This window comes from Podarcis muralis, chromosome 14 (genome assembly GCF_964188315.1).
Source record: "Podarcis muralis chromosome 14, rPodMur119.hap1.1, whole genome shotgun sequence".
Taxonomy (NCBI): Eukaryota; Metazoa; Chordata; class Lepidosauria; order Squamata; family Lacertidae; genus Podarcis; species Podarcis muralis.
Window position 1 is genome coordinate 22834832 of NC_135668.1, and position 9652 is coordinate 22844483.

At 45.6% G+C, this 9652-nt stretch overlaps 1 non-coding gene across 1 annotated transcript; it reads left to right on the forward strand.

Annotated features, from left to right (window-relative positions):
- The first annotated feature begins 6443 nt into the window (after positions 1-6443).
- On the forward strand, positions 6444-6551 carry LOC114585015 (U6 spliceosomal RNA). Its single transcript, XR_003703788.1, has one exon. It is a non-coding gene; the product is annotated as a U6 spliceosomal RNA (small nuclear RNA).
- Positions 6552-9652: the final 3101 nt, after the last annotated feature.

Consider the following 9652-nt stretch of genomic DNA (forward strand, 5'->3'; position numbering starts at 1 on the left):
CTACACCACTGAATTTAGGCCAGCACAACCGGTTCTGTTGCATTGGACACCAAGCATAGAAGAGGAGGAGGAGGAGTTTGGACTTGATATCCTGCTTTATCACTACCCTAAGGAGTCTCAAAGTGGCTAATAATCTCCTTTCCCTTCCTCCCCCACAACAAACACATTGTGAGGTGAGTGAGGCTGAGAGACTTCAGAGAAGTGTGACTAGCTGAAGGTCACCCAGCAGCTGCATGTGGAGGAGAGGAGACGCGAACCCGGTTCCTCAGATTACGAGACTACCGCGCTTAGCCACTACACCACGCTGGTTCTCCATAGGGGGTGCTGCAGGGCGTTGCAACTATGATGCAGTGAATTGAGTAGGATGGAAGGTGAGAGGCAGGTGGGGGGCACCCAATTTTGTCCTTGCAGAAGGGGCCCCTGATATTTGAAAGACCAAAGTCCACCCTGGTATACACCAAATGTTCCGATTTATTTTCTGTCCCACTTTTTGTTGTCTTGCATTGCAAGAGTGCCCTTCCAGTGGGCCATTCAGATGCAGGGGATAGTAATTTAGGAAAACTAATGGGGTTGCAAATGGATTTTTTTTTCTGGAAGGCAATTAATATGGAAATGAGCTCTAAACATCATGCAGATTCCGCTATATTTCCCAAAGTGGCTTTTATGACCTGTGGAAGCTCAAATATAACATGGAAATTAACAGGGAAACAGAATAAACTGCCAGGTGAATTTGTCCTAAGTGGCAAGAATGTGGTAACATTGGGGAAGCATTGAATAACAACTAATAAAGCAGGATTAAGTGACTGATTGATTGAGTTTACTTATATGCTGCTTTTCCACAATGAGCTGTGCCCTAAGTGGCGTACAATGAACAAGAACATAAAAATACAAATATACGAAATACAGAGCATGTCAGTGAATTCAAAACTGTCAAAAAGAAAAAACAGTTTGACAAACACAGAATTCAATATTACAAAAACCCACAGAATATCTAGATTTAAGTACACAAATATGAAGCAACGAAGAGTTAGCTGGCAAAGTTTATGTACTGATCTTCCTGCACTCCAAGGAGCCTGGCTTAAATACAGTTCAGAGGGGAGGGGTCCTCTTACCAGGTTAGATGACATGCAATGGTACCTTGGTTATGAAACTTAATCCGTTCTGGAAGTCCGTTCCAAAACCAAGGCGTGCTTTCCCATAGAAAGTAATGCAAAATGGATTAATCCATTCCAGACTTTTAAAAACAACCCCCAAAACAGCAATTTAACATGAATTTTACTATCTAACGAGCCCATGGACCCATAAAAATAAACAAGGTACTGCAGTCACACAATCAATCAATCCGTAGCTGAACAGGGTTCCACAGCGTCACACAAGAAATAGCAGCAAAAACAAAAATGCAAAATAGCAAAAACAGACAGACCTCAGCGTAACACTCAAAACGGAAGTGTGGCACTCAAATCAGAAGCATAACACTCAAAACTGAGCACAGTCAGCTTCCAAAAAATGTTCGCAAACTGGAACACTTACTACTGGATTTGCAGTACCAAGGTACCACTGTACAGCTAAATCCCAAATCCTTACTTCAGAGGAGGCTGGCATCAGTGAAAGGCGTATGATGGCCAATGTCTCCCCCAGCCTCCTGGAAGTATCAACTGGGGTGCAGTTCTTATTGTGGGCAGTCCAGTACAAATACGCCACTAATGCATGTTTGTTGTGCCAATGACATGTTGCAGAAGACACTTTCAAAACATTGCCCACCCCCCAGCCTTAGTCCAGCATCCTGCCTCTTTAATCTGTAGCCAGCCAAGAGGTGGCTGAATATTTTTGCCCTGAGCTTCTCTGGTTGCAGAACTAGGGATTTTCGTTTCTTTCCCCACCCAGCGAGTCTAGATTTTGTGAAGGACATGGATATTCCATTTATGCAGATTAAAATCCCCGAGAATGAGTCTTGGCAAAAAAAAGAAAGAAAGAAAGAAAGAAAAAAGGGGAAAAAACCACCCTTGTTAATACAAATCAAATTATCCTTTCTGTTCTTTTCTGTTCCCCTGCTATCTCGAGTTTGGATTATCAAGCGCGATACAAGAGATAATAACATCCTTATAGCATAATCGCATTAGAGGCATTTGTGGGAAGCAGAGCGGAACCCAAAGTTACAATGAGGCTAAATAACGGGATTACTGGACAAAGGCACAATAATAGCAGATTTTAATCTGCCCACCCCCTCCTACTGCCCAAGATGTGGGCAGAGTCACAGCAGCCGCAACTGCTTAGGAGGAATGTTGGGAGGAATGGATCTGCCAGATTTGGTCTCCCTCTCTCTCTCATTTCCCCCAAGTTTAAATTCAATTTGCCACATTGCTGCATCGAATTACGATTTATTTGTCATGAAAATAAACCAGCAATGTAGAGTACATGTCTGCATGCAGTTTTGCCCAGTGCAATGCATTTGGGTTTGTTAATTTCAGCTGCATGTGTAAGGGCTGTTGGTTTTCCATTAAGATGGGGAGAGAGAGAAAAGGTAGCTCTCCGGATGTCGCTGGATTCGAACTCCTGACATCCATGACCATTGGTCAGGCTGGTTGAGGCTGATGGGGCTTGGAGTCTGACAAGATCTGTAGGATCTTATATATATGGTTGGCTTCTAAGTTTTGCTATCATAAAATAGAATAAATAAAAAGCTGGGCTTATTACACCATTTGCAGTGGTACCTTGGTTCTCATATGCCTTGGTTCTCAAACAACTTGGAACCCAACCACTGCAAAGTTTTCCAGTTTGCGAACTTTTTTCAGAAGTCAAACTTTGAGTGTTATGTTTCCTTTTTGAGTGTTACGCTGAGGTCTGTCTTTGCTATTTATTTTGCGTTTTTGTGGCTCTTTTTTGTGTGTGTGACTGTCTGGAACCCAGTTCAGCTACTGATTAATTGTGTGACTGCAGTACATTGTTTACTGCTTTCATTTTATGGATTAATGGGCTTGTTAGATAGTAAAATTCATGTTAAATTGCTGTTTTTGGGGTTGTTTTAAAAGTCTGGAACTAATTAATCCATTTTGCATTACTTTTTACGGGAAAGTGTGCCTTGGTTTTGGAATGCTTTGGTTTTGGAACGGACTTCAAGAATGGATTAAGTTTGAGAACCAAGGTACCGCTGTATATAATGCAGAATTTAGGGTCTGGTCCTTGAACTCTTCTTGGTTGCCTGGATGAAGAATGCGTGTGTGCATATGTGTGTGTGTGTGTGTGTGTGTGTGTGTGTGTGTGTGTGTGTGCAGAATCTAGGTAAAGGTAAAAGGGCCCTGACCATTAGGTCCAGTCGTGGCTGACTCTGGGGTTGCGGCGCTCATCTCGCTTTATTGGCCGAGGGAGCCGGCGTACAGCTTCTGGGTCATGTGGCCAGCATGACTAAGCCGCTTCTGGCGAGCCAGAGCAGCGCACGGAAACGCCGTTTACCTTCCCGCCAGAGCAGTACCTATTTATCTACTTGCACTTTGATGTGCTTTCGAACTGCTAGGTTGGCAGGAGCAGGGACCGAGCAATGGGAGCTCACCCCGTCGCGGGGATTTGAACCGCCAACCTTCTGATCAGCAAGTCCTAGTCTCTGTGGTTTAACCCACAGCGCCACCTGCGTGTGTGCAGAATCTAGCCTACTGTAAAAGTTTAAATTTACATGTATTGCTTTGTCCGCTTTTGTTTCTGGCCCTGCCCACCACTGGCATTCAGCCCTTGGAACAATGCCCAGAAGGGAATGTGGCCTGCGGGCTGAAAAAGGTTCCTCACACCTGATACACTACAGTGCCTTGAATCTCTGTACAGTGGTACCTCGGGTTAAGTACTTAATTCGTTCCGGAGGTCCGTTCTTAACCTGAAACTGTTCTTAACCTGAAGCACCACTTTAGCTAATGGGGCCTCCCGAAGCCGCTGCACCGCCAGAGCACGATTTCTGTTCTCATCCTGAAGCAAAGTTCTGGGTTAGCAGAGTCTGTAACCTGAAGCGTATGTAACCTGAAGCGTATGTAACCTGAGGTACCACTGTACCTCTTCACAGAATAACCATGAAAAGGAGCTGTCGCTACCCTGAGAAGCTTGCAGCTTAAAGCTTGCCATCTTGGGGAAACTGGGATGGCTGGGAGATGCCAAGAACTGTAGAATCTAGAAACAAGAGATGTAGGAAGGAGTGTGAACCTATGCAGTTTCCTTTTGACTGGGGTTCGGCTAGCTCTGTCCAGGTCTTCTTTGGCCACGCCCACTTTGGTTTTGGCTCCACCTGCTGCAGGCACTTGCTCCCCCTCCATATTAAGTGAACAAGAACCTTCCTGTTCTCTGGCTCTTCGTGGTTAAAAAACTTTAAAGGTTGTTGTAACTAAAACTGGGTCTTGGGGCTGAATGCTGGACTTGGCTGGATCTTGAGTCTTGAACTAAACTAGGCCAGTTTGGGCAGAAGCGGGCTTTGGCCAAGATGGATCATGACAGCTCTGGTTTGCCCAGGTTGTGCTGCCCAGAGTGATCAAGGGCCGTCAAGGGGCAGAAGAAAGGAGAGATGGGCAGCCTCTGTAAAGGACAGTGTACAGCTGTTTGCAAGAGGGCTTTTAAACAGCCCCTGTGCTTTTGGCCATGTGTTTGTTCCCATCAGGGGAGCAGCCCAAATGTGCAGAATTTAACCCTCTGCTCACAAGCGGATTAAAACATTACATTCGCCCCTGAATAAGTGTGGGGCTGAGTTGTCCCTGGACCAATCCAACATCCCGGATCAGGCCACAGATTGTGAACCAGGGAACGTGCAGAGTCCTCCTTAACCACTTGAGAGCTATTGCATCATGGAATCTTTAGGAGAAGAAGCTCACTGCTACTGGGTGGAAATTCGCCTCTACTGGGCAGATCACTTCAGCATTTTGCTGAGGTGCCAGAAAGGTTCCCCGCTCTCATCATCTCAGCTTCCCTGCTGTCTGCTAACCCTCTGCCTTAAGCTTCTCCTTGCTCCCATCTGCGCCTCAGCAGCTTTCCTGCTTACAGATATTCTTGCTCCAGTTCATCAGCCTCACCCTCCTGATGAACCTTAGGGGGCCTGGAAATAATCTGAAAAGGATTATAAACCAGCCATTACTGGTGAAAAAGGTCACACCTCACAAAAAACAGATTCAGCCCGGGGATTGTTTGATTGTGGTTGGTGGAGCAAACTTTCATCGTGCTCGTATCAATAGGCGAGAGTAGAGATGGGCAACTGAACTCCAAGGGAGCATTTCAGATGCAGTCATGATATTCACTTTCTCCTATCTTCCTCCACCCCCTCCCCTCCCCTCGGCCTGCTAATTTTGGGCAGCCTGCCATATGCAGACAGGGTACTACCACTGCCTGCACTTTCCAGAAATATCTGGAGACATTTTTGTTCTGACAGACTTTCGCACCTAAAATGAGTATGCCTCTTCCACGGAGGTCTACTTGGTATTGCTTTTAAATTTATCTGCTGTTATTAACTGTGTTGTTTTAAACCATTTTTAAGCTTTTTATTGCGTTTTGCTTTGAGGTAGGTGTGTGTGTGTGTGTGTGTGTGTGTGTAAGGTGATTATAAATAAATAAAACTATGGGGAGGGCTTAAGAGAATGGGGCTCTCCTTCCATCTTAGTGTTTCAGAACAAATGCAATTATTTCTCAGGAACATCTATATTTCCAGGTAACTCGCTGGTTCTACATGATAAATGGCTTTCATTACAAACCATTTAATGGACCTGCATCTTAGTTGTGGGTGTTATATATTTCTATTATTTGTTTTCTTCATTGTTGTTATTGTTTATCTTCATTAATAACCACTTAGGTTTGACTCTTCTGTTGCAAAGATACAAGACAAGGTTCTGACAGTGGTCTCCTCAGATATAGTCCAGATTCAGGCCCATAGACAGGGAATCTGTGGCCCTCCAGATGTGGGAACCCAAGTTCTATTGGTCCTTCCAAAGACCAAAGGTCAAGATTGTTGAGTATGTCATACAGAAACATCTGGAGGGCCACAGCTCACAGGTTCCTCATTCCCATTCCAGCTGTTTCCTCCACAGGAGCTGCAGGTGGGCGCTGGAACTGGCCCATGTGAATGCCAATGCTCAGAAACAGCTGGTCTGTGGATCATCAGCCTAGTTCAGCCTTGACCTAGTTGCAATGCTGGTTCTGTGAAGAGCATGGAAGCTGCTGCCGGAATTGTTTCTCCTACTTGCTTTGTTGAGTCTGTTGATCTACTGGGCTTTGTCTCCCTGAAGAGAAAGCGCCCTCTAGTGTCTCGGTTTAGGGACATCATGAACACCCTCCCCCTTAAACAATGCCTAATTTTGGGAACACAATTGGGTGAGAGGACCATAGTTAGCTTTCAAAAACAGAGGTGCTGGGGCTTAACTTCTGCCTAGAAGTCTTGATTCCCTAACCCCAGTGTATGGCTTGGGGACTTGTGGGTGGAGTGGCAGGTGCTCGCTTCGGCAGCACATATACTAAAATTGGAACGATAGAGAAGATTAGCATGGCCCCTGCGCAAGGATGACACGCAAATTCGTGGAGTGGCAGGCCTCATCTTATCCAGAGGCTAGAGAAAGCTGCTCTGCATGCGGTCAGATACACTACTATTAGCTGTTGTTGTTTTCAATACCACCCTTCATCTGAAGACCACAGGGTGGTTTACAATATAAAAACACAAAAACGCATACCATTATAACAAACGAACAACCAAAAACTGCCCCCCCCCAGTATTACATGTCCTGGCACTAAACACAGGTATATTCTCCTATTCTATGTTCCTCTAGTGTTACGACAGAGAAAACCCTTTTCTCTGTCTGCTTTCTCCATGCCATGCATAATTTTCCATCTTATTATGTCACCTCTAACTCTCTTCGTTTCTCTAAACCAGGGATGTCCAACCATTAGATCGTGATCTACCGGTAGATCCACAGCTGATCCTGGTAGATCACGGGATCCTTATCGTGTACAAAATGTTATGTGGAAAAACCTAAAAAAAACCTCTGTGCAATCCTCCCCCCCAAAAGCTCTACAATTCTGGGTACTTCCCTCCTAAAAAAAGCTCAGTCCACCCACCCACTCTTCCTCCCTCCACTGACAATGGGTAGATCACTGCCAGTTTTTTTACACTGGGAGTAGATCAGTCTCTTGGGAGTTGGATATGCCTGCTCTAAACCAAGAAGGCCCAAACCCTGCAACCCTTCTTCATAGCTCTGCTCCATTGCTGACCTGTGGCGGAAGGTGAGCACCATGCCCATTGGTGTACATGAACAGAGAGTGAGGCACCCAGAAAACAACTCTAATTGAGCTTTGCATATTTTTTTCTGTAGCTGCAGAACCTGTATGTGGGGCTGAACAGAAACCATGAAGAACCGGAGAGGCGCGAGCTGCAGAGAAGCATGAATGTTCTTCCTGCTGTGCAAGTCCTTTGAGATATCTTCATGCCTTCTCGAGGCTAGATCTGGGGGACCACACCAAGGTCTGAACACCAATATTCAAGCACAATAACCAGCAGGAATTCAGAGCTACGAAGGTAAGGCATAGTTATGTTCACTGTCTATTCAACACAGCAACTTTTAATCTGTGTTGCTGCAAACGACGGGCTGATGTGTAGAGTGGATGCTTGGGTTGCGAACGTGATCCATGCGGGATGCACGTTCGCAACCTGCAGCATTTGCAACCTGCAGCTACGTGTCTGCGCACATGTGGGTTGCAATTCGGCGCTTCTGCGCATGCACAAAGTGCGATTAGCGCTTCTGCACATGCACGACCGCCGAAACCCGGAATTAACCTGTCCGTAACCCGAAAAAACGCTACCTGAAGCGTCTGTAACCCAAGGTATGACTGTACAATTAAGTTGTTTCTTCAGGGGGAAAGTACATTAAGAATTAACCCCCTCCCCCTGTCAAAATGCTGCAGAGGAGCGTTGGGAGCATTGCTCCGTTGGCTAAGCTCAATGCACCTTGCCACCAGCCACTGGCAGGGTTTGCTTGACACAGTAAGCCATGATTCAATTGGCAGCATGGCTCCCCTGCCCCCAGCACATGTGCTGCTCAGACTAACCATGGCTTGTCATACCGCCTGAACATGGCACGAGGAACAAGGCAGAAATAAAAGAACAGACCTTGGTTTGTTACTGGCTTGCTTCATGTGGTTTGTTTGTTTGTAGCAAGCAGCTAACCACGGTCCAGATTAGGATCACAGGAAGGATGCCTAGGCCAAGTCAGATCACTGGTCCATCAAGCTCAGCACTGTCTCTACCTCTGCCCGGCAATGGCTCTCCAGAGTTTCAGACAGGGGATCTTTTACAGAATCATAGTGTTGGAAGGGATCATTCCCAGCCTTTTGTGGGGCTTGAACCTGGGACCTTCTGTATGCAAAGCAGATGCTCTACCCCTGAGCTAGGGTCATTCCCCAACAAGCGAGCCATGGGGAGTGAGAAGTCATATGGGCATGGTAGCAGAGCCACTGAAAATTAAACCATGGTTTAAGACAAACCTTGGTTTATTGTGTGAATGAGGCCATTGTGAATGAGATGTGTGCCCTGGAACATAACCCAGGATACTCCACAATATAGAGGGTTCCTCTGCAATGTGTTCAGTTCCCCTGAGAGGTGGCAGCTTAAAAAACACCACCACCTTTGTGTTAAAGTATACCAGGGTTTTTGTTTTAAAGGGTTGGCTGATATATTTAGCACTGGAATTCTAAATTGCTCACTGAGCTCAAGGGGTCTTATTTCCCTGTGAGTAAATAATTTAGCTGATGATTTAGCTCATAGGTAGGCAAACTAAGACCCGGGGGCCGGATCCGGTCCAATCGCCTTCTAAATCCAGCCCACGGACGGTCTGGGAATCAGTATGTTTTTACATGAGTAGAATGTGTCCTTTTTATTTAAAATGTACTGTATCTCTGGGTTATTTGTGTGGCATAGGAATTCATTCATTCTCCCCCCCCCCCCCAAAAAAAAAAAATAGTCCGGCCCTCCACAAGGTTTGAGGGGCAGTGGACAGGCCCCCTGCTGAAAAAGTTTGCTGACCCCTGATTTAGCTGCAATTTCACTTAGACAATTTAAATTGTATTGTCACCAAATACCTTAGTGGGGTGTTTTTTCAGGTACCGATGGATGAGTAAAAGAATGCATGCATGCTGTTAACAATAGCTGCTACTTATTTTTAGGAAGATTTCCCCTTCCCCTTTCTTTCTCTGTTAGTGTAATACACCACAGCCAAGCTTCCATCCCACCCCCACCCCCGTTAAGCAGCTGAAGGTTTAGTGCATTTATCTACTAATTAAACAACTTTAAAGCATGCAGAGGCACACAGACACATACTTAAATAAATGTGTGAAATTCAATAAAAGTGGCAAGACACACACTGCTCCAAACCAACAGCTTGGTGCTAAAGGTCATTTCAAATTTTCAACCGGCTGCAGCAAACTCTTGAGCTGCTTTGGAAGGTGTCACAACACCTAAGAGCGGATGCAGCCGTCAGCTGCCAATTGGGAGTGACAGCAGCATGGCTTAATCCTTGGGACAGTCTGTCTATTTTGAAACACATTTCGCTTTGGAATAAGGTCACTGGAAAGCAACAGGCTCTGGAACATTTAAAGTTGAAACCAAGCACCCCGTTTGGAGGAGGGGAAAAAAGAGGCTCCAGGCAGCTCA